Here is a 26,536-nt window from a genome sequence, read left to right as displayed (position 1 = left end):
TATCTTTATTTTGAAGGAGCAATTCAGATGAGATCTGATCAAAGAACTTTATACATGACACTTCTCATCTAAACATAGCAAATATTACCAATACATAATTATTTAATGATGAGTTAGCACAGTGAACTCTTTCTATTGTTATCAGTTGTCACTCTTTGCTTATGGAACATTTAAACGGTCTATCATAAATCCCGCAACAGTTACTGCTACTTAATGTTAGCATACATAAGCAAGAGGTATCATCTAGAGCAGGGGTGTCAAACTTGCGTTGTCACGGCATCATCACGTGATGTATTACAACTTCTTTCCCTTCACTAAACGGGTAATAGGCGTGGCCAGTGTGTGACACATCCAGTCTGCGAGCCGCAAGTTTGACAGCCCAGATCAAGAACAACTTTTTATGATTTGGAATCCCAAGAAATTATTTGATTGCAACTTCATCTCTTAACACTAGCTGTGCCAGCTGGACATGATGGTAATTATTGTTTGATAGCATCTGGAGACTCACGGCTTTCTCAAAGCCTATAGTAAGAACAAAGAAAACAAATATAATTAGGCTCATATAAATTTTGTCATATGCGTCTAGTCAAAAAAAACCCTGCACATTATTTCTATGATGTGACTTAATAACAACTATATTTAAATAGGAATATAACACAGCTCAGAGTTATGAGGAAGACCTGTCTGCTTGCCTGATCTCCTGTTTAGGAAGTAACTGCTCTCTTTTACATTTTTTAAAAATTGATTACAGGCTAGAATCCTTGCTGACAACTCTTCAAGACAGGCCAGGCCAGGAAACTGCACAAATTTGACTGGTATTATATTGATTGACATAGGGCATAGTGAAAGCCTGACTGCATTTTCTCTTCCCTCCCTTTCAGACCCTAGGGAAATATTCTGAGGTTCGTCCCAATATTTTCTTTGTTCCCCAGTTTAAAATATGCAGTATTTTTTTTTTTGCCATGTAACTGTTTCTGCACAGTTTCTCCAAGGACATCACTGTGGTTCTCAACATAAGCAGAAGACTGTCCCCTTTGACAAGCTTTGAAACTGTCTTCTATAAAATAACATATAATATCTACATTTTTCATGTACAGTTCCATAAACATCTATCATGTTATCCTTAAATTGCCTTTTCCCTAAGTTAAAAACCCCTCAAAACTGAAATGTTTCTTGGCCATTCAGGCTACCCTTTTGCATTGTCTTTAATTCTTGAATATTCTTTCTGAAGTGTGCCATTTAGTGGTGGGTTGTTTCCGGATCGGATCGGTTTGCAAGAACCGGTAGTAAAACCGGTGGGAGGCCCCGCCCACCGCTCCAGATGTCATCATCAGTGATCTGCGCATGTGCAGAAGCAAGGCGCGCAAGCGAAGCAAGTGCACACGCACAATCCCATTGCAAACTGATGGTAAAAGTAAGTAGAACCGACCCCTGGTGCCATTGTACAGCTACTTTTATCAATATTTTCCCTGATGTACCATATTTGTTATCTCTAGATATTTTTCTTGGTTTGTCACCGGTCTTTCATTCCTACCATAGTATATGGAAAGTCTAGAATTTCTGTCCTATTTGTACATCATTTTGTTTCTTTGAATGGCAAAAATAATTTGGACCATTATTTTTATAACTGTATTGTATCTTTGTCAAATCATATTTTTCACAAGTAAGAAACACAAATTAATTCTTCGACAACTTTTAACTCTATCAAAAAATGAAGGAGAATGATATTCCCATGAATCACAAGAAACTTCACAGTCCTGTATATTCAAAATATTTCAGCAACTTTTTGGAGGGAATAATTAGTCCTTACTCTCTTTCCTCAATACAGCTAATCCTTGATTTACAACAGTTCATTTAGTGACCGTTCAAAGTTACAATGGCAATGAAAAAAGTGACTTATGACTATTTTCACACTTACGACCATTGCAACATCCCCATGGTCATGTGATCAACATTCAGATGCTTGGCAACTGGTTCGTATTTATGACGGTTGCAGTGTCCTGGAGTCATGCGATCAGCTTTTGTGACCTTCTGACAAGCAAAGTAAATGGGGACACGAGATTCACTTAACAACCCTGATACTAACTTAACAACTGCAGTGATTCATTTAACAACTGTGGCAAGAAAGGTCATAAAATGGGGCAAAACTCACTTAACGAATGTCTCACTTAGCAACAGAAATTTTGGGCTCAAGTATGGTCATAAATTGAAGACTACCTGTACTGTTAATAACATTTAATAAAAATAGTACTGTGCAGTTATTTTATTATTATCTACTTTACGTAGATATTATCCACTATACTATACTATACTATACTATACTATACTATACTATACTATACTATACTATACTATACTATACTATACTATACTATACACAGAGTCTTAGTAAGGTATGATAACATATTTTGTGACATTTGAATAACAATGGCTTGCTATCTAATCTGTAATTTTCTTTGAACATGAACACTGTGAAATTTGCTGCTCAAAGGAAATATAAGATACAAATAAAAAAATAACAGAATAGCAATTTCCTTTTCTTCCAGATAACTACATTTCTTTTCACTCCATCAAGTATTGCAGCATACTTAACCAGGCCAAATAAAGCATTGGCAGATGATTTTCTACAGCAATGCTAACTTTGGCTAGTACTGATCATGTTAGACTTACTTTTTTTTTTAAATAGCTTGGCATCTTGTGTGAACCCTGAATTGGCAAATTCAGTAACCATATTGCATGTTTTGTGTGAGTAGTGCCACAAAGGAATAATTTATCATTTTCATCTTCTGTTTTGATAAAAACTGTTCTTTGTTATTCATTTTGTGTGGCCTATTAATTCTTCAGAAATCTGAATAATGGCATAGGGAAACTAGACAGCCTGCTTGGAAAAAGCTGTCCTATGACAAACCCACAGCAAGTTTTATCCTCTAATCCTATAATGTTTAGCCACAAGTTTTCTCCCTCTTGGAAGCAGAAATGTTAAAATAAAACATGCCTGCCTTGAAAGAGACGGTGGTGAGGCCCCTCCTTAAGAAGCCTTCTCTGGACCTGGCTGTTATGGCTAATTACCGTCCTGTCTCCAACCTTCGCTTTATTGCGAAGGTTGTTGAGAGTGTGGTTGCGCAACAGCTCCCACAGTACCTGGATGAAACCGTCTATCTAGACCCGTGCCAGTCCGGCTTCAGGCCTGGGTACAGCATGGAAACGGCATTGGTCGCATTGGTTGATGATCTCTGGAGGGCTCGGGACAGGGGTTGCTCCTCTGTTCTGGTCCTATTAGATCTCTCAGCAGCTTTTGATACCATCGACCATGGTATCATGCTGCACCGGCTGGAGGGATTGGCGGTGGGAGGCACCATGTTGTGGCGGTTCTCTTCCTATCTTTCCGACCGGTCGGAGTCTGTGTTGGCAGGGGGGCAGAGGTCAACCTCGAGGCGCCTTGTTTGTGGGGTGCCACAAGGGTCGGTCCTCTCGCCACTCCTGTTCAACATTTATGTGAAGCCTCTGGGTGAGATCATCCATGGATTTCGAGTGTGGTGCCATCTGAACACTGATGACACTCAACTGTACATCTCCAACCCAAACCACCCCAACGATGCCCTTGAAGTGATGTCCCAGTGTCTGGAAGCCATGCGGGTCTGGATGGGGAGGAACAGGCTTCGACTCAACCCTTCCAAGACCGAGTGGCTGTGGATGCCGGCATCCCGATATAGCCAGCTGGTGCCATCGCTGGCTATTGGGGGCGAGTCATTGATCCCCACAGAGGGGGCTCGCAACTTGGGCGTCCTCCTGGACACACGGCTGTCTTTAGAAGAGCACGACAGCCATGGCCAGGGGGGCTTTTTATCAGGTTCGCCTGATACGCCAGTTGCGCCCCTTTCTGAGTCGGGATTCCTTATGCACAGTCACTCATGCTCTCGTCACTTCTCGCTTGGACTACTGTAACGCTCTCTACATGGGGCTCCCCTTGAGGAGCACCCGGAGGCTCCAACTGGTCCAGAATGCGGCCGCGCGGGTGATTACGGGAGCGACATGGTGCTCCCATATAACACCTCTCCTGTGCGAGCTGCACTGGCTCCCGGTGGTCTTCCGGGTGCGCTTCAAGGTGTTGGTTCTCACCTTTAAAGCGCTCCATGGCTTAGGGCCAGGGTATTTACGAGACCGCCTTCTGCTACCGATAACCTCTCACCAGCCAATACGCTCTCACAGAGAGGGCCTCCTCAGGGTGCCGTCGGTCAAGCAATGTCGGCTGGCGGCCCCCAGGCGGAGGGCTTTCTCTGTGGGAGCACCTGCCCTCTGGAACGAGCTACCTCCCGGAATAAGACTGATCCTGGATTTCCGCACTTTCCGTAAGGCCCTGAAGATGTTTTTATTTCAGCAAGCCGGCCTGGCCTGAATAGGTTTTATGGGTTAGTTTTTTAATTGTATAGCTTGGGGTTTTAAATTGGGAGGCCGATTAATTTATTTTATTTTTAGTCATCTTAACTTTTATATTGTATGTTTTTAATTTTCGGCTGTTCATCGCCCTGAGTCCCTTCGGGGAGAAGGGCGGTATATAAATTCATTCATTCATTCATTCATTCATTCAATCAATCAATCAATCAATCAATCAATCAATAAACATGTTGATGTCATAACCCTAATAAGCCTACCTAGATATTACAGGAAAAATGCATGGTGAAGACTGTAGTGAACAAAATGTCTATGGAGATTCTCAGTCATCCAGGTCATGGTTGTTCCAAAAGCTTTTTTTTTTTCAAGAGGCAACTGGACTTTCTGGTTTTTCTTTGAAAACCTTTTGCTTCTCATCCAAGAAGCTTCTTCAGAGCTGAAAATGTTGAAGAAGCTTCTTATACAAGAAGCAAAATGTCTCCAAAGAAAACCCCAGAAAGTCCAGTTGCCTCTTGAAAAAAAAAGCACCTTTGGTACTGTAGTGAGCACTATATCCGGTTCCACTTCTACTTGTACAAAGTGAGTCATCCAATTTTTGTTGCCAATTTGAATTAAAGGAATGTTTTGGTTCTATTCCTGGGAGAAGATTGATTAGGATCAACCATGAGACCTTTCAGTATCATCTAACGGTCTGACGGTAAATTAACTTTGGAACTTTTTAAACTACCATGACCCAGCCAAGTCTTGCCAGAGGTCAACAATCTCACCCTGAGAGAATTTTCCAGAATTTTATATGAAAACAACAACATTCCATAAGATTTTATATGAGCAAATCAGTGTAAGAGCTGCTGCTTATTTAGATCATTTTAATGTTTAAAAATATTGTAAGTTTTAAAACTTAAATTTGATATTTCACAGACATAATTTTTAAGGATACCATGGGATCCTTGATACCCCATGAGTGATATGCCACCAAATTATGCCCAATAATATGATACAGAGGGCTAAAGTAGAGGAGAATCTGATCTTTCCTACTGATGTTCAAATACAAGCACCTCCACTAGTACAAATGATATTTATAAAGGCATACAATTGGACTGTATCAGTCACTATATCTTGCAGACCAGCTGTCTGCAAGGAATATAAATCCTTCCATTCCCCACTATCCTGTCAGAGCTGAAGAAGCTTCTTGGATGAGAAGCGAAACTTCTTCAAAGAAAAAACAAGGAAGTCCAGTTGCTTCCTGAAATAGCACCTTTGGGACAACCATGACCGGGACGACTGACAATCTCTACAGACTTTCAGCCACTATATCATCTTATTAGGAAGGGAGAAGAACTACCAAGATAATCAAGCCAACAGTACTCAGTACCATTGAAACACCATGATTGCTGATTTGCTTTCTGCCCCAAATAATAAATTATGCAGTTCAATGTCATTTAAATCACTGAGATATCTATGTAGAAGGATGGAGTTCATGAAATTAATAGAACAGAATATTAATACCAGTATATGGGCACAAACTAATCTTTTGAAAATTTTCTATAATCTTCCACAATCTGCCATGGACATACACTGACCTCACTATGATGTGGCACATGAAATTGCATCAGTCACATCAAGTTATGCCCTGCTGCAACGGCATGACATAACCAAGTGCAAATAAGGACAATGGGAACAAACCTCTGAGGCAGAAAAAGTGCAGTCTTTCTTTTTCTCTTTGAGTCTCTTTGTATTACAGTTTTCAGTTTTGTGACTACATCAACACCTCTGCAGATTAATCACAGGCCATGCATGAGTAGAAATAGGACTTCACAGGCAAGCTTCAAGGCTCTCCTTATATCCTTGTACAGCAAAGAAATGAACATAGTTGCAAAAACTCCTTTAAAACTTATATTACCAATAGAGAATGACAAGAAAATTCTGATGGTCAAACAAAACTTTCTTCTTCTGCTATAACACAAAAATGTAATGCCACAGTTCTCTTAATTAATATTAGATTTTTATATAATCATCATCAGCTTAAAATATTTGTGAAGATCCAATACCTTCATCTATTTTATCCAAATCCAAACTTGTGGGGAAAAAACACATCATCCCAAGATCAACAACTGAACTTGAAGGATAAATGAGAATTCCGAATTATGTTTCCGAGTTAAATATGACACTCAATCTGCTATATCATGTTCATTTTTAATATGGTTTTATTATGAAAACCTTAAGACTACTAGAAAAATCCTGCAAACATCTAAAGGTTAAATATAAATTATCCACACACTGAACAAGATTGATAGAAATGTCAGTGTTACAATATGTTTGCACGATCCTATTATAGTGACTGAATGCTTTCATGTAGTATAGCACAAGTGATTCCTACCAATGCCAGGTATTTTTGCTTAGACCCACCATTTATTCTTGCATGGAGCTGGGCACTAAAGATCCAATCTAGGTGGTGGTACCATGGAACCAGCTCCCTAGTCACTCCTTGGCTGATAATATCCCAATCCAGGTACGGAGACACTTAGGAAAGTTAAGCACACGATTAGATTTTTGCAGGAGCAAGAGCTGGCAATTATACTAGTAAACACTGCCTATTCTGTAAGTCGCCATGGGTAAATAGGCGGCAATATAAATTTAATAATAAATAAATAAAATGAACAAAATTACATCCAAGCTGCATAACACCTTTTCCTTGTATAAAGAAGGCTGCACACAAGGTCTCACTTTCTGGCTCCAGGCCTAGAATCTTAAACAATCCACCAATACAGACATCCCCTGAAGCATGAAACCAGCCAGAAAATTTATACTCCAAACTATTTCTGACTGGAATTCTAATTCCAATGCTCAGGTAGCCTAGACATAGAAACAAAATGTACATCATTCCAACATAAACTGTGTCCAGAAAAATTTTACACTCAATTTTTTATGAAGTACAAACCCTAGCATGAAAACGGGAGTGGAAGGAGACAGACTTTTAAGCATGGATGTCTTAAAGCAGGAGCAGATCAATTTCAGTCTTGGGTGATCTATTCAATCATAGATTCTACATCAACACCCCAGAATCCCTGTGGTTACTAATGTATTTATATGGTAGGAGGAAGCAAGAGCACCTACAAGACTTCTTAACAGCTGAAATATAAAACCAACCTGCATTAGCTGCTCCTGACTATGTAGTCTTGCTAGGTTAAGGATTTTTAGAACATAAAAGAGCCAGTTGGATCAGATTGAGCTCACATTTGGCCAATATTCTTTATAAGGGTCCCAACATCCACCAGGTACTAAGAGATCCGTAATACACTACAAAAATGTAGTACAAAAGACCACGTTTTTGTGCTCAGCAGCAAATTTGCCCTAGAACCCTTATTTAGCAGAATGCATTCAAAACGTATTTGCGTTTTCTTAACTGTGCTACAATACCAATTCTGTCTCAATTTTTACAGGACCGGAGTCCCAGTTTAAATGCCGGGGTGTTCGCCTTTGCAAATTTCAAACTAGCAACCAAACTTTGCAAAAGACGGGCATCAATGGATACGGGGAGCTACGCCAATACGATTTTTTTTCCCCCAGCGGAACCCGCGTTGCCGTTCGCACCTCGTTTACCTCTCGCGTCCACGAAGCCCCCGATCTCCCTTCAACCTCGCACCGGAAAGGCAAAAACCGAAAGAGTTAACGTTTTTAAATATATATATATATATATAGGAAGACACGCCACCCAAATCGTGGAGGGCAGGGACGAGAAGATGAACGAAGCAGGGTGCCTCTGCAAGCGCTTGTGCCGCCGCCGCCGCCGCCACTGCTGCTAAAACGATGCACCGGCTCTTGCCTTGTGGTTTGAAGCATCCGACACCTATCGCGAGCGGCCCTCAGCAGCAGCTATCTCGTCAGGAGCTGCCGACTTGCTTGCTTGGCTGGCTGGCTGGCGAGTCATTAGGGAGCCCCGCTCAGCTGGTCCTCCCAGGCGAGGCGACTGCTGTTGCCCTTTTCACGCAGGGAGCAGCAGCAGCAGCCCCAGCTGAGGAATAGCAGGCAGCCGGGAACGGCGTCTACCTCTTCTCCACCTCCTGCCTCCCTCCCTCCCTCCCTCCTCCTCTTCTCCCGCCCTCCTCGAGCTTACGACTGAAAGCACCCGGGGCCCTTTTGGGTCCTTGGGGCTACTTCAGCTTGGGCGCCCTTTGCCTTCCACCCTTCGCCTTCGAGGAAAAGCCTCAGTGCTCTCTGTCTCTCTCTCTCTCCTCAGCCCTTCGGTAGCCGGACGCTTTTATCTCCACGCGGGATAGGGGGCGCCCCGCGGAGAGCGCCGCCAGAGCTTGTCAAAACTCTTTCCTCCCGCTCCCGGGACCGCCAACGACCCGCGGCCGAAGGAGCGCGCCGTGGCAACCTTCCCCTCTTTTCTCGGCGTAGGCGAGGCAAAAGGCTGCAAAACTTTCCGCATTCTTCTGCAAAAAGCGCCTTTTACTCCGCAGCCCGGCGTCTTACCTGTCCCTCCAGGCGCGCCTCCTTCCAGAGCTGCAGCCAGTCCCGGTTTGACCTGCCGTTGCGCCTTGAGCACCCCGCTGCTCTCCATAACCCCATGGAAGGACGCCGTCCTTGAATCCCAGCTAACCCGAGAAGCGGGGCGGGAGAGGGGGGAGTGGGAGGGGGGGGAGAGAATCTTCCAGGACCGAGGCTGCTCTTAGCTCTTCCCGGTTGCCTTAGCAACCGGCCAGCCAACCAGCCCAACCCTCCGGGCGCGCGCGTGCCCGCGCGGCGGCCAATCGTGCTGGAGTGGCGCGCGCCGGTGCTGCGGTGCCTCGGAGAGTCCCCTTTTTTTGAGTCGGGACTCGAGCGCGAGACGCGCTGGAGGGGAAATAGCGAGTTTGTGGCAAAGAGTTCTAATGATTTACTTACCACGCGTGTCAACGACGGAATCTGGAGGAAGAGAGACACGTGTGGGAAAAGAAAGCGGCTCTTTCCTGGGGATTCCGATCCTAAGAATCCTCGGATTCCTGCTGCTAATAAAAGCACTAAAAAAAAATTTTTTTTTAAAAAAGTTTGATGGCGTCTGGAAAGCTAACAAACGCAACCTCCCTGTGGCTTTTTTGCCCACAGTAAACTTGTAAAGGATGGTTAGGATTGACGCTGCCCAGGCGAAAGAAAAGGGGCGTAATGAAAAGATGATGAGCCTGAGAAGATCTACTGCGCGTGCAAGTGGCAGCGATCTCTTTCTGCAAGGGAAGCAGAAGGAGAAGGGGAAACCGGGCTCGTTCCGATCTTTCTACGCGAAACCGGGGTAAGGAATCCGGACAGAGCTGCGGTTAAGCCGTCGGGAAGCTACCACGGAGCTGCAGCGCCCCTCTGTGGAATGAAAGTGATATAAAATCACCCTTTTCTACTACAAAGAAAGACCCGGTTCAGTGGAAATTGACTCCTGGATACCTTTGTGTAGTTGTCTTGGCAGCAATAGAGAAGTCGTTTCCATCCACTACCTACTTCCAGGAGGTTTTTTTCCCTGATCTCACTCCCTTCCCCCACAGCCTACAGTCCTTAGATTGACAAGTCATTTTCCATCCAAGTACCAACTAGACTCAACCCTGCTTAAACTGTTTCAACTCCTACCCTCAAAACGACGCTATAGAGCACTGCACACCAGAACTACTAGACACAAGAACAGTTTTTTCCCGAATGCCATCACTCTGCTAAACAAATAATTCCCTCAACACTGTCAAACTATTTACTAAGTCTGCACTACTATTAATCTTCTCATCGTTCCTATCATCTTTCTCCTCCCACTAATGACTGTATGACTGTAACCATGTTGCTGGTATCCTTATGATTTATATTGACTGTTTCCTAATATGATTTGATTGCTTATTTGTACCCTATGACTATCATTAAGTATTGTACCTTATGATTCTTGACGAATGTATCTTTTCTTTTATGTACACTGGGAGTGTATGCACCAAGACAAATTCTTTGTGTGTCTAATCACACTTGGCCAATAAAATTCTCTTCTTATTTTTGTTTTTTTCTTGAATTTTCTTGAATCATGCCCAATTCTCAGAGACTGCCTGGACTTGCAGGCAGTTTTCCCTGCAGTTTTCTTGGCAAGGTTTTTTTAGAAGTGCTTGACCATTATCTCCTTCCTAGAACTGAGAGAAAGTGCCTGGCCCAAGGTTACCTAGCGGCCTCCATGCCCTGGATGGGACCAGAACTCAGGCTCTGTTTTGTAGCTTGATAAACTACAACACTATACTGGCTTATCTTGTTTAGGTACATGCAATATTACCTGGGTGTTAGCCTACAAAGGAAGTTCTAACCTGATTGTTCTGCTGTTCCTGCAGATATTGTAGCTTAATCTAGCTGTTCATGGAAACACTTGTGGCTGGCCTATTGGAAGATTAGTTAACTATGAAAATCGGTCAACTTTCTGTGTGACAATCTTTCTAATAATCCAAGAATGGTATATACCCCACCACAAGATTAATTGAATTGTAGAATAGGAAGGAATTATATTCATGCCCTCAGTAACCAATCCCTTGAGAATAAAATACAACACCTCAGGCTTGTTATCCAATATGGAGTCTATTTCAAAGGTGGTATTCAGCAGGTTCTGACAAGTTCTGGAGAACCGGTAGCAGAAATTTTGAGTAGTTCGGAGAACCGGTAAATACTGGTTGGCCCCGCCCCCATCTATTCTCTGCCTCCGGAGTCCCAGCTGATCGGGAGGAAATGGGGATTTTGCAGTAACTTCCTCAGGAGTGGGGAGGGAATGGAGATTTTATAGTATTCTTTCCCTGCCATGCCCACCAAGTCACACCCACCAAACCATACCAAGCCCACAGAACCGGTAGTAAAAAAATTTGAATCCCACCACTGGTCTATTTGTCATTTTATCAGCCTCAGGACCCTGCAGTAGCTAGTGTGTTGAGTCTGTGCCCAGAAAACCAAATTAAAATGAAATCTGTTAAGCAGATTTGCTCCCAACATTAATATACCAAAGAAAAAAACAATAGTCCATGTAAACCAGCCAGAACTCTTTGGAAGATATAGGAAGATTTTAGAATTATTGCTGAATACCAGTGGAAGCAAGAGAGGCAAGCCATAAAAAATGGTGGACATTATTAAATAAAGTTTGCTGTGGAGCCAGTTTGGTGTAACGGTTGAGGTGTTGGTCTAGAAACCAGGAAATTGTGAGTTCTAGCCCAGCCTCAGGCATGAAAAATCAGCTGGATGACATTGGGCCAATCAAACTCTCTCAACCGTACCCATCTCACAGGATTGTTGTGGGGAAAATAGGAGTTTTGGTATGATAACCATCTTGAGTAGTATATGAAAAAAAAAGAATGATAAAGATACTCTAAAAAACAAGAGGTTTTGTTCTGCCCCAGCTCTGGATTCCTGAGGGTATATACACAGCAACGGTCCTTATCAAATTTATTAAGTAGCAAGAATAAACCAAAGTCCAGCAAAGGTTGGCAACCAGCCCAGAAAGCAAGATAAGACTTTTCCAAAAAATGCTCTGTTGATAATTACAAGTTGTTTCTAGCAAGAAACTTACTAACTTTTTGTGATTTAAATAGGCTAAGGGAGTGGCCAATTATCCTCAAGCCTTACTCTCGAGGAGACCTCCTCCTCCTGAGTAGCCACTCCTGCCTTCTGGCAGCCCTGCGTGCTCAAGCATTGAGGAGAGGTTCCTCCACTTCGCTCTCTCCACTTGAAGGAACCTCTGGAGGTTCTGAAGGCCCCGGCTGAGTGTCTGCCTCTGGCACCACATCTCTTCAGCCTCCTCGCTGTCTAACGTGAGCACCGGCTATGCAGGCTGCTGGTGCGACACCACACCAGCCTCCTCGTTGTCGGGATCAACCACGATCCGCGCAGGCCGCTGGCGGGCCACAACAGGTTTGTAGGCCGTACAAAAAGATAAATCTCCGTTCCTGCTTCACAGTTGGCTGTTTTGCTGTTTAAAACATTATTGCTGTATGGAGGATATGTAGAGTAACATGTAGACAATAATCTACCTTTCTATTTTCCATTATAGTACATTTAGAAAAAAATTATACATGGCCACAGAAAGAAACAAGGCTCAACTGCCTTTTGTTTGTCAGGTTCAGGCTAGTATCCAGCACAAAGTTTGATTAGATGGCCTCCAAGACCACTCTAATTCTAAGATACTAGAGATATGCTTCACTGTGCAAGGCATTGCACTGTGCGATAAATCTAATTAAAATGTGTTCCGTGATATCTAAGAAACAGCACATATGCTTGTCTCAAAACACAGGGCATAGAAGTATAACCTTGAAATGCTGTGTATACGGAATTTAATCCTATTTTAAACAGTTCCCTAGTGAGAGAGTGAGGATTCCCTTTTGTTCCATTGCTTCTTACCTAATAATTGAATTACATGTCCACAGTTTCTCTGAGATTCCTTCAATCCAGACGAAAAATGGAACAGAATGAAATGCAATAATTGACTGCATCCAGAAGATCAGTCCATGCTATATAGCACTATGCCCAAGATGCCACTGGGATGAGAAGGGCATGTTTCAGGCTCCTGAAGCAGAGGAACAATTTGCATGCAATGCCAATCAAATTGCTTAATTACAGGTAGTTCTCAACTGACTTCCACAAGTGGGATCGTAACATTCACTGCTAAGCAAGAGAGTTGCTAATTGAGTCACGATGGATTTTATTACCTTTTTTACTACCGTTGTTAAGTGAATCACTTTTGTTAAATGAATCATGAGGTAATCCAGCAAATCTGTTTCCCCCATTGGCTTTGATTGATGGAAGCAGGTTAGGAAGGTCACAAATGGTGATCATACACATCCTCAGGGTCCTGCAGTCATTGTAAACACATGCCAATTGCGAAGCACCCATATTTTGATTATGTATCTGTGGGGATATGGGGATGGTTGTAAGTGCGAGGACCAGTTGTAAATCACTTTTTTCATTTTAACTTTGAATGGTCACTAAATGAATTATTGTAAGTCGAAGGCTACCTGTATTTCCCAGCAGAACTGGACAATATGTGCCTGGGAGCTGCATATACCGCCATCCAAAAATCCTTGACATTTTTTGCTCCTCTCAGAGCTTACCAAGTTATTCTAGACCAGGGGTGTCAAACTCATGTCGTCACAGTGGCGTCACATGCCATATCACAACTTTTTTTCCCCCTTCACTAAACCGGGTGTGGGCATGGCCAGAGTGTGACACATCGGGCCCACAGCCTGCAAGTTTGACACCCCTGTTCTATACTGTCAAAATTCAAAAGCTTGTTAAATTTTTATACTTCTGTTATATTGGAATCAGTTGAAAGGACTATTCAAAATTATAATTTGGAGAACAACAATGATTTGCTGGCTGGAAGAGAGGGAGGAAATCAAGCTATTTCGACTTTGGAGCAGGAAGAAGAGACTGTCAGGATCACGATGGAAGTTAGCACATTGAAAACAGAGGTTTTGGCAGAAGCTTCTATGCAGTTAACTGAAAAGCAGCAAATAGACTCTTTCTTGCAGACTGATAAACTTTATTGTGACAATTTTTGGTTTGATGGACAGAATCAATTTTCAAGGAAGGAAGCGACTGATTATATAAGCAGAAGAGTCAAAATGGAGGTTTCAAATTGAAGGAGATAACTTTTAGAAGAGAACGATCTCCAAAGATGCATCAGCCTGAAATTTATATTCAAAAATTTTCGAAAATAAAAGCAGGGGGAGGAGCAATGCTGAAGAAGAAAGTACTATTGAAGAAGGGCTGGAAAAAATATAGAAAGAAAGGAAGAATTGAAGATTAGGTTTTTTGGGGGAGGATTTTAATAATAAATTTCAAAAGTTTACTGAAATTAGTATCTTTTAAGTTTAAATAAAAATGTTTAACTAAAAATGGATAGTTTTTTTTAAAAAAATTAAAATTATCGAGGTATTAAAATACTTAACTTTAAACTTAATTGATAACTTTCTGAAAGTTTTGAAATTGATATCTTGAATGAACTCAAGAGTTAGAAATAATTTAACTCAATGGATTACTAGTATTTTCAAGATTATATGGATAGCCTTTTTAAAAAAAGTTTTGAAACTTATATCTTGAAGAATGTCTTTTTAAAGGTATTAAGAGATTTTAAAAGGTTTAACTTAAAATAATATACTTTTTTTTCCTTTTCTTTCAAAAAGATATGCTTTAAAGAAAGTTTTAAAATGTTTAATTTAGAATTTTAAAAGGGGAGGCTGATAAATAATTTTTAAAAGAGGAGTTAAAGAGTGTGAGGGAGTTTTGAATCTTGTAGTAAGTTAGTATATTTTAGCTTATGCTTGTTTAATGTTACACCCTGTTTTTGCTCTGGGAAGTCGGGGGGGAGGGGAGGGGGGGTTGAAGGTTGTTGGGTATAAAATTGTTGTTTAATTTTTAATAAAACTAAAAGATAGATAATAGAGAAGTAAGAAATGCGGGGGGAATGTCATAATAAAGGAAATGATAATATTAAGATATGATAAATATTGGAGGACTAAAAAGAAGATACAAAAGATGTACTCAGAAGATATATTGAATAATTGATTATGTATTGTTTGTTTATAAAATAAAAACTTTTAATATTAAAAAAAAATTCAAAAGCTTGTGATGTTCAGTGTAACGTGTTTTCTTTTTAAGAAAAAAACATTACACACTCCAATAGATTTGTGACATCTCTGAGGACATGAATGGTTACAAATGGAAGACTACTTGTATAAGTATTTTATGCAGCACCCATGTGATACATGTAGTGGTGGGTTGCCCCCGGTTCGGACTGGTTTGCACGAACCGGTAGTAAAACCAGCAGGGGGCTTGGCCCACTGACCCGGATATCATCATAGGTGATCTACACATTCGCAGAAGCGCGAGCACGTAGGCGCGATGCAAACTGGTAGTAAAGGTAAGTAGAACCCACCCCTGGATACATGCACACTCTTACAATGTTCAACAGCTATCTTTCTGATTACTTTTTTTGATAAGAATTCAGCTTTCATATTTCTGTATTTTTCATGCCCCTGAGATTTTCTCACTACCATTCTTGCTCAAAGAAGCCAACACATAATGTATTCCAACAACCATTTAGAAATCAACAAAATACTTAATTTCAAGCAAAAATCTGAAAATCATTGCATTTATCTGCCACTGGTATTAAAATACAGTAGTTGATCTCAAATCCTTTTCTGTAGAAGGGAAACTTTTTGTGTGGGGGTGGGTTGTTTAAGTTTTCGTGTGTGTTAGAAAGCTATGCTTTCTATCTTATGAAAGCATGTCCTACATTTGTGTAGCCCTCAGAGAACAAAAGATTTCTCTCTTCTGATATAATGTCTAAAGTTATATCCAGATTAGATATAACTCAATCCCACCAGCCGAATGGCAGATCTGGGGGCCAGCCATTAACAATCAGAATACCACCATGTATCATAAAGTACATTATGAACATAAAATGGAAGCAAATAAGAAATAAAATTCTAATTACTGATTTCTATGAAGGAAGCTTAATATGAAAATGTTACAAACTAACTTGGAAGAACGTCTGCTCAAAAGCGCAAACAGATAATCTTGTTCCAGAGATGTGTGGATGTTTTTATGCATGCAATTCTGCTTAATTCATTGTTTGCTTTAAAGCTCAAGCATTAGGGCACATTATTACAGAGCAATAATGGACCATGTAACTTCATTAGCCCTTGCTGACATCACCAGTTAGTCAAGTTGGTTTGGGTTTACAGATATTAATTTCTACCATTTAACACATGATTTTTAGAACAGGTTCCTTTGGAATCTTGTTAATTTAGAAATATGAGGATATAAAAAACTAACATCTTGGTTGTTGCATTAACAATTTTACAAACTAATAGCTGTTCTGATTTGTGTGAAGTCACATCTTTGGTCATAGACTTCCCTTCCCAAATGCGAAACAGGTTTTATCAAAATTAAGCAAAGAATAATAAAGAATAATAAGGCTAAATGCAAGGTGTTTCTTCTCATCTGTAGCTTCACCAGGCCAGTCATCCCTGAGCAACAGAGTGGAAAAGAAGGGAATGACAGCAAGAATATGTCACTGTGCTGGACCTTTTTCAGATTGTTTTGGGTGATAAAATTAGCATGGACTGAGAAACAGAAATAACGTTGGGCATTTTACACATGCCTGCCCATTCTTGAAAACTGGAGTTATGTCTCTGTGATTTAGCCATGGAAGCAGCGGACATCACATTGAAATTACTATTGCTTCAATAACAGAAACCATGTAGCTGTACTGAGGGTTACTACTTGGAAATGTCTGTACACAAGTTCCCTCCAACACTTACTTACTGAATGATCTGTACACTAGGTCTTGAAATGCTTTCCCACATGCACTCCAGTGGTGGGTTTCAAACTTTTTTACTACCGGTTCTGTGGGTGTGGCTTGGTGGGCGTGGCATGGCATGGCTTGATGGGCATGACTTGGCTTGTGGGCATGGCAGGGGAAGGATACTGTAAAATCTCCATTCCCTCCCTAATCCAGGGGAAGGTTACTGCAAAATCCCCATTTCTTCCCAATCAGCTGGGACCTGAGAGGCAGAGAATAGATGGGTGTGGGGCCAGTCAGCATTTTTACTACCCGTTTTCCGAACTGCTCAAAATTTCCGTTACTGGTTCTCCAGAACTGGTCAGAACCTGCTGAAACCCACCTTTGATGCACTCATATGTCCAAACTTACTTCAACCGGAAGAATACATGTTCAGGATTCTCATGATAATAAGCACAAGCCTAACAGTACAAATATAGATGCTGTAGTCTAGAGTACAGAGGTGACCTTAGAAAAGATATATAGAGACAGTTGGTAAAACATGGACTTAGCCCAGGAAAACAATAATGCATGAGAAAGAAATTCAAGAGGGAGGAAGGCCAAGCACTCTCTTTCAGGATTCTGTTATTATAGTGTATATCAAGAGAAATCTAGCATTTTTTAAATGAAATTGGTTTCCTGATCTGACCCATTTCAAGGGCTGATAGCAATTTTGGATGTATTTTCAATTCCTTTTAATGTATACCAAATGGATAATATTTATTTCTCACACTTTCTTGTTCTCCTGGGCTAAGTGCATGTTTTACTATATGTAAAACATTTTAGAAGCATTGTAAATGGTGATGAAAAAAACTGTAGAAAATCTGTTCTGGAAGAGAAGCTATCTACATCTCTAGGCATTTTTAGCCTTTCAACTCTCTCATCTCCTTTCATACAATTCTCAAAAGTGAATTAAATACCATCCCTCCTACCCATTATCTCAGTCCATCAGGTAACAATTCTCCCGTGAGTTGTGGAGATTGCACTACTATATGCTCTTGGGCTCTCAGTCACAGTGGGCTACACTCCTAACAGGCTTCTGTGTTTCTATCAGGAAAAGAACATGGAAAGGAAAGAGAATACTGTATATTCTACAGTCTCAGCATCAAAGCTCCAAAGCCTCAGACCAGGGAAATCAGCTGGAGAAATAAGGATAATGGGTCCCACAATTTACTGGATCAAATGGAGAAGATAAGTGGTTTCTACTTGCATGTTAAGTCTTCAGAAATCCAGCATTCTAATATTATTACTGGCATTTTTGAATAGTATTATGCCAGGGTGATTATTGTTCTATCGTAGTTCACCCCAACCCAAAATATGTTGACACTTCTCAAGAATGAGATCAGAATTTTATTCATAATAAGAGAGTGAACTAATCTGACCATGCTTGGTGTTTTTTTCCCCCTACAAATGAATTTTGGCAAGGAAAGTATTCTCTAGGCATTTTTCCCATTAGGATCATGATTGAATAGTATGCATAAAAGAGGGGATTGTTATTATGCAAAAATTAACTAGCCACAGTCGTCGGATGGGAGTGAGGTATAGTTTTTGTAAGCAAATAAATATTGTTTGTGCCACTGGCATTATGTCTTCCAGAAGCAAGACATTGCTGCCTGGTACCAGAAGTCATAAAATAATTTTAAAATGAGGAAAATTCCAGCCCTTCTGAGTTTTTCCTCCTTCACTGCAAACGGCATTAATGTTTCCCTTTGAAGTTCCATTTGTCACAGTTCCACTTAGCTCTTTAGTCACACTTGCACTTTTTTTGTCAACTTCAGGCCTAAAATAGGCACTCCTGTATTTGCGCTTTATCACGTGTATCATATGTAATGAGGCTTCTCTGGATGCACAGGGATTTTTTCAATATCACAAGGCAAATTTATATATGCGTTTCCTGTGAAGGTCCTCCTCTTTGGCTTTACCTTTCCCAAATCAAATGCTGAAAAATTATATTTTAATCAATATTTACACCTTAAGCTCAAAATTGGTACGTATGAGGGTTTTTCTGCATCGCACTTTTCTTTGGCTTGTCTTCTTTGAGATTAAATCAGCTTCAGGAATCCCTTTCTGGTTTTCAGCCTTCCTTCCTCCACATTGGTCAAAATGATGGGGAGCTATTCGGTCCTATCTGCTGTTGACCCAGATTCAGATTGCTAGATTATATTATTATGGCTGGTCACACAGTCAGCTGTATGTTTAGCCTGGATTTGGCATTTTTATCCACCTACTGAATTCCTCCTAAGGACCTGGATAGACAGATGTTGCTTGATGATATTAAAGGTATCATCCTTTAAGGATGTTAAGCTGCTCCAAATAAAGCTGCTTTTTGTAATTGACTGATGGTGATTTTGTCAGTGCTGATGGTATTCAAGAGGTGCCCCAGTTTTTAATTGAATATGTTTAACTAATTAGTGAAATTATGATAAATGGATTACTTTTAAAGTAAGAGCTAAGAATATAAATAATTGATGAAGTAATAGAATGGTAATAATGAATTATTTAAATCAATATGAAGAAATAACAAATGTAGGGATGTTTAAGAATTGAAAATAAGACCCAGAAATAAGAAGTTTAATACATGAAATTGTAGTAGTCGGAACATTTGGGTTAAGATACATATCTAATTGGTTTCTACTAATATGTTGAATTGTATTATTTGGAATAGTTGATAAAAAGAATCATTGGTGATTAGAAAATGAGAATTTAGGGAAATAATTGGGGATTGTATTATGTTATGTGAATTTAAATTTAGGGGTTTAAATTTTAAGGAGGGGAAAGAAAAATTGAACCATAATATGATGAGAAGTTAAGATGAAGGGTAATATTGGTTTCTTAAAATTAGAGAGAAAAAATGATATGAGAAAAATTGAATGTATAAAATTGTGTTAAAGATGAACAAAAATCTGTACAAATTTAAGACCGGGCCAATATTCTGTTCAGAAAAAATGTATTGTATGTTTGTTTGTGTGTTCAAAAAATAAAAAAAAACTTTACACAAAAAAAGAGGTGCCCCAGTTCTTTCTGGATTGCACCCAAAGTGCCAATCACTATTGGTACTATCGTTGCTTTCTTTTGACACAGTTGTTCTACTTGTTTGTGAATCTTTGTATTTTGTGATTTTCTCCAGTTCTTTTTCTTTGATTCTGCTGTCTCCAAATCCTGCAGTGTTATAATTATTGGTCCTCTGTTTCATTCTTCTCTCCTATCCAGCCCTTCTGAAAGTAGATCTTTTAAGGTTTCATGAGGAAAAAACAGGGACAATAAATTTACAGGTTAGAAAGTGAAACTTTGTGGAACTTTTCACCTAAAAAGAAAGAAAGGCCCAGGATTTTTTCTCTCTCTTTTTAGAAAAAGACAAAAAATCAACCAGCATTGATTTTTCACGATTCTATTATTGATAGGAAGAAAGCAAGGAGAACAAGGAAGCATTTCAATCTTCCTTGCTGCTTCATCTGCTCATGGAAAGCAGACTAGCACAAGGGTCTAGAACAGGGGTGTTAAACTGGCAGTCCGTGGGCTGGATGCATCAGACATAGGCCATGCCCATCCCAGCTCCGTGAATGGGGGAAACGTCATGAAACATCACGTGATGGCAACGTGACACAGTGAGTTAGACACCTGTGGTCTAGGACAACTCAATGCAACCAACTCAGTGTAGCCAACTCATCACGGCCACCTGATTGCGCCAATTCACTGTGGGAACACTCACCACAGCCAACTTGTCGTGGGACAACTCATCGTGGGACAAGAAATGGTGGAATAGAATCATTTTAAAAAGATGGAAAAGGAGGGACAAAATGAAGTGTGAATGACAAAAAGTAAAATATTTTTAAAATTATTTTAAGTACTTAAATTGAATTGTTGAATTGTCCCACAGTGAGTTGCCCACAGTTAGTTGGTTACAGCGAGTTGTCCCACTGCAAATTGGCTGTGGTGAATTGGATGCAACGAGTTGGCCGTAGCAAGTTGGCCACACCAAATTGTCCCATTCCGCAGCATAAAATGGACATTGCAGGTAGAGAGGGAAGAGGAAACAGGATGTGTGTCCCCTGATAGCACATGTATCAGCCAATTGCTACAGAGCAGAGCAGACCAAGTGGACTGGGGCCAATTGAAGTGCCCCTGTGGTCATGAGTGCAGATGGGCTGCCAGCTGCCTAATTTTGATCATGTGACTACAGGGTGATGGGTGCTGCAACAGCCATAATTTTGGGGATTTGTCATAAATCAGATTACAGATTACAGATTACCAGAGTTGGAAGGTCATCTAGTCCAAACCCTCCCCCCAAGCAGGAGACCCTATACCATCTCTGACAAATGTCAGTCCAATCTCTTCTTGAAAGTCTCCCAGTGATGAAGCTCCCACAACTTCCAAAGGTAAGTTGTTCCATTGGCTGATTGTTCTCACTGTCAGAAAATTTCTTTTTACTTCTAAGCTGAATCTCTCCTTGATCAGCTTCCATCCATTATTCTTTGCCTGGCCTTCGGGTGCCTTGGAAAATAGCTTGACCCCTTCCTCTCTGTGGCAGCCCCTCAAATACTGGAACACTGCTATCAACACTCCTATCCCTTTGTTTGGCCTTGCCATAACTTTGTATGGGTGTTGAATGAGAATGGTCATAAATCCAGAACTATCTGCATGATCAAAAAAATAATTAATAAGTTCCATATACATTTTAAAAGTATTTTAAAAATCCACGCAGTAGAGAGCTATAAAATTAACATATTGTTATTTTAAAAAGACTTGAGAAAATCAATTATCTTTACTTGGCACAAGACAATTTCCATATACAGTACTCATGACAATGTGTTTTCTTTGCCATCTGTTCCTAGGAGTACAAAACAATAGAAAAACATTTTCCTTCTTACATGAAAAGGAACACATTTTTAAGAAACATAGAAACATAGCTATAGTTTGGGCTTTCTTCCAGTGCCTTTGTTTGAATTTTTATTTTATCTCCCTCCTTAGTGCTATTCTGTAAGCAACTTAATTTCTCTGTCTTGGATTAGTTTTTCTAACTCCCTCCCTCCCTTTCTTTCCAATTGATTTTCTATCTTTATTTTGATTTTTATTCTGTTAAAAACCAGAAACTGTTATTACTGAATAATTTAACTCTACATTATTTGAAGAACATTATTATTATTATTATTATTATTATTATTATTATTATTATTATTATTATTATTATTATTATTATTATTATTATTGCTTTAATTTATATGCCGCCCTTCTCCGGAGACTCAGGGCAGCTTACAATGCGTTAAGCAATAGCCTTCATATTTTTGTATATTTATACAAAGTCAGTTTATTGCCCCCAATCTGGGTCCTCATTCAAAATATCAGACAAGTTGTAGTATATTAGCAGAGCCGACTGTACTTATAGAGATATTGAAGTAGATTGCCAACCAGAAAAACAACACTTTTCTGCCTTAATTAAATTATTAGCTTTTGGCTATAATAGGGTTTTTATCTGCCAGTAACTACAAATTACAGCAAGAATATCTATTTCAAAAGTTGAACCCGATTACAACAGATAAGAGGCATACCAAGAGAAAACATTTGGCTCATTTCAGATGCAGCTAGGGAAATAATACTAAAAATGACAAACCCAGTGGATTGCCACTGAGAATAGTAAGCAGCATCAAATATTAAATACAATCCAGCAGTTAAGGTTCTCTCTGCTACGCATCAATATATTTGAAGTGAGTTGTTGGCAAAATCATCACTTTTCATTATTTTTGTTTAGATGTAAAGAAATTAAACTGGTGGGTTTGGTGATGTCTCTCTCTCTAAATAAACAATTTTATTTAAGAGTCTGATGCACTTTTTCTGATTAACAAATTTTATTACATATCATAAGGTTTTGTGATAATCTGCAGCAGATTATCAAATAGCGTAGTTCATCTTTGGGAATTGTCATCAAGGCTTTTGTATATTTTGTTAACTAACTTTATATTTATGGGATTATCTGACATTAGGATTATAAAGGAGTAATGTTTCATGCCTCAGACAATGAGGGTTCTTGGATCCAGGAAAACAGTCCATAAGAAGGCAGCAATGTCTAAGTGAACCCAGTTTATCAGAAGATCCATATTCCAGGCTGCAAATAGTTACTCTATATCACTAACAACTTTTTCTTGGCCAGTCCACAGTTGTTCATTCTAAGATTTTAGACAAGGTAACAGATTACTGCCTATCCAACTAGTCCTTACCCAACCCACTAACCAGTTTGTTCCAGCCTGATGTCTCCAGATGTGTTAGACTAAAAGTCTAATTATCTTTAGCTTTCATGAACTGTGATCAAGAAGAATGTTTATAGGTCAACACATGGAGAGGTTGCCTTGGGAAGAGTACTGCTTGCTTCTCTCCACCATCATCCCTGTATGTTTGGGCAAAATTCTGCCTGTATTTGGCCACCCATTGTATGAAGTAAGAACAAGCTTCTCCACATGTTCAACACTAACAGAAGTTTTGCATTTTCTTTTTTTTTTAAATCAAATGTTCACATTTTATTTTCACAAATCTAGAGAGCCACTCTCATTTTTATCATGAAAAAAAAATGTTTTTATGATATAAGCTGTTTCTCCCAAATTGAAGTCTTGGAGCAAAACCATGTATCAAAAATTCATTTCCTTCATTACATATTGGAGTTAAGCACAAAACCCATATATAGAATCCTAGAGCTCCTTATTTGCCTGCAGATGTTTCATTACCCGATTAGATAACATCATCAGTGCGGCTAAGTGTGGAGTTTGCTCCCTGTTTTTATACAGTAGGTCGCACTGCCAGCATTGGTGGAGGTGTTGGTGTTTCTAATTGGTATATCCTTGATTAGGATATTGTTTTCTGCTTAATTGTTTGTCTGGTGTTATTACCTGCTTATCTGGATGGTGGCTGCTGAAGAGGATGTGTTCTGGTCTTTTTGTTTCCTTCTTAGCTTTCTTATTGTCTCTGATTTATCTGTGTTTATTGAGGACTGAGTTATCCGAATGCCAACCTTCCAAGAATTCCCTAGTGTTTTTGGATTTAGTTTGGTTAGGATGTTTACAGTTGCCCAGTTGATACTATGATCACATATATCCATGTGTTGTGAGATTAAGGAGTTTTTGTCATGTCTTTTGACTACTGGTTGGTATCTATGGATGGAATCTGCTGTTTTCTGCCTGACTGTCCTACACAGTGGCTGTTATATTCCTTGCACTATATATTGTAGTAGATGATTTCTGTTTTTTCTTCTTGAGCTTTGACTTACTTAGGATGCATTGGAGAACATTAGCTGATTTGTTTGCTATGGTGCTGTCATGTGGTTTCAATAATCTGCTGGTTGTTTCTGAGATGCTTCGATTATATGGCAGTGTTATCCTTTTCATGGTTTATATTGGGTTGAGTGGCCAGGCACTTTTTGATAAAGTTGCATGGGTATCCATTTTGTTGTGTAGGAAGTTAGCACCCACTCCTTTCCTAGAAGAATGAAATATTTTAGGAAATATTAAAAAGGTAGAATATTATGTTTCCCTGGATGAGAAATGGAGAAGCATGTTTTAAAGACGAAGCAGCTCCCACCTTCTTGCCCCCCCCCCACACCCTTTGTCAATGGGCCAGAGGCAGAAACTCAATTCCCTCCCATCTTTATCAATGGACCATCATCTGCAACACAATAGGACCCATCTAGCAACAGAAACTCACCACATGGCACCTGGGAAGATTAAATCAGCCAGCAAGGCTAGCTAAGACCCCCACCCCCTGGGAGTCTGACAACCAATCAGGATACTCTTTCTGGGCCCCAGGAAGTTCAAAGCCAGAGAGGCATAAAACCTGGGGACTCGCAGCATCTCCTCCCTTTTCTGTTTAGGAACTCAAACCATGTGATCCTGACCACCATTAAACCATCTTTCCAAGCAGTCTCCATGTTTCCAGTGTCTTTTTCCCCACTTGGAGTTGAACCCAGAAGGATATTTCTTCTAACAGTTGGAAGATAGTGTATAACAGTCAGTTTTCTTTTTCTGGTGTGCTGGGTTGCTGAAATGTATTTGTGCTATTTGAATAATGTTCTTACACTGCACCTCTTGTCAGAGATTGGGTTGTTACTTTGATACTGGAGCACTTGGTTAGTATGGGTTGCAATACATGATTGTTTTGCGAAGATAGATTCATATGGCTAAAATGGTGTTGGCAATTCATTTTTTAAAAATCTGCATTGTCCATTCTTGAAGAATTAGAAAAATGTAAATATCTTAGTACTGAATATTGTTCAACAAAAAAGCTCAAATATATTGAGAAACATTGTATAGTAATTACATATTTTCCAGTGCATAACACCCAGAGGACATATAAGAAGAATTATATTACAGAATTTCAATAATAGGCTAGAATGAATTTTTAACATTCCACCATTATAAAGAGCAGTGTTATTCCTTCCAAAAGCGCAATGATTTATGTTATTAATATTAAATGTAATATGAAAAGATCCCCTTACTATCTATAAATGCTGACCAACTTTTAGAGTTGTTGGATATAAAATAACTATATTATAAGGCATAAAATATTTTGGCTCAAACAACTATAGGCCTTTGTTTCTGAACCTTTTTTTTCCTTACAAAAACATTCCTTTAAGTTATGTCTCCAGAGTGTGAAATGTCTTCAAGAAATCAAATATTTCACACGTGTTGAAATGGTTCCTTATTATTCCTTATCACTTCTTCAGTTTTGTCAGTATGTTACGTTTTATACAAAATGCTAAAGTGGTGATTGGGATGCTTCCAGACAGACGACTACAGTACCAATCGAAAGACAGAATGTAATGTCTTTCCTTTTTAACATTTTTCACTGGTGATAAGAATGATGGAAGCATTGGAAGGAAATAAGGAAAGGAAAATTACAGTGTCAGGACCTCCTACAAAACTCCATAAATGGCCTCCTGCAATATTATTGAGGCAAGATAATTGTTGAGTTAAAAACCCCAAATTGTCCATAACTGCAGTCTATGAGCCTAAGAAAATAGCCAGGCAATTCTGATTCAGCTCTTTTGATATCCTAGTTTTAGCATAAAAGGAGATGTGTCACAGCAGGTAAAGACAGGGATGTAACACAGGATATGCTTAAAGATCCTGAAGACATCCTACACAAAAAGAGTTGATGGCAATTCTACCACTTTCTATTGGTGTCCTGATTGGGGGGAAAATGTTCAATACAGCAAGGGCAATTCAAGACACTCCACTGCTGGAGGGAAATGACAAGATGTCTCTCTTATTCCTGATTTGGATTGTCAGATAAAACTTCCTTCAGTACCATTTCATCTTCCCACCAACGTTGCCTGTGCCAGTAATCAGACATCCTGATGAAAGCAGATCCCTAATGACAGACAGGATCTCATTTAACAAAGGTAGCCAATATGGGTAAAGTTATGCAGATATGCCCTTCCAAATTGTTCAGGGAGTTATAAAGAAGAGCTAGCATTTTGAACTCTGCTCAAGAAAAAAAATAAGCTGCCAGTGCAGTTTAATAAAACATAACTAAGTGCCAGAACTGTGTTCATGTATCAGCTCAGCAAGAATTTGTGTGCCACTGAAATAAAAGGCAATAATTTCTGACAATCACTATACAGATCATAATCAGCAGTTCCTCAAGTACTGTTTTTCTCAGTGAATTTCCTCAAAATAAGCCACATCAGGGAATTGGGGTCATGGGATCAAAGACCCAAAAGCAATATGTTTTGGAGCAGTGGTAGGTTTCAAATTTTTTTACTACCGGTTCTGTGGGTGTGGCTTGGTAGGCGTGGCTTGGTGAGCGTGGCAGGGGAAGGATACTGTAAAATCTCCATTCCCACCCCACTCC

General features: G+C 39.8%; 1 protein-coding gene across 2 annotated transcripts in view; it reads right to left on the bottom strand.

Moving 5' to 3' along the window:
- Positions 1–9,577, bottom strand: part of NAV2 (neuron navigator 2) — a 604,864-nt gene extending 595,287 nt beyond the window's left edge. For both annotated transcript variants that reach the window (XM_060687633.2, XM_087877652.1), the window contains exon 1: positions 8,869–9,577. The gene's annotated coding sequence lies outside the window, so the exon portion shown is untranslated. The remainder of the gene's footprint in view (positions 1–8,868) is intronic.
- Between the last annotated feature and the right edge of the window lie 16,959 nt (positions 9,578–26,536).

Source organism: Pantherophis guttatus, chromosome 1 (genome assembly GCF_059756535.1).
Source record: "Pantherophis guttatus breed Tessera chromosome 1, ASM5975653v1, whole genome shotgun sequence".
Taxonomy (NCBI): Eukaryota; Metazoa; Chordata; class Lepidosauria; order Squamata; family Colubridae; genus Pantherophis; species Pantherophis guttatus.
This window is presented reverse-complemented; position numbering and strand designations above follow the sequence as displayed.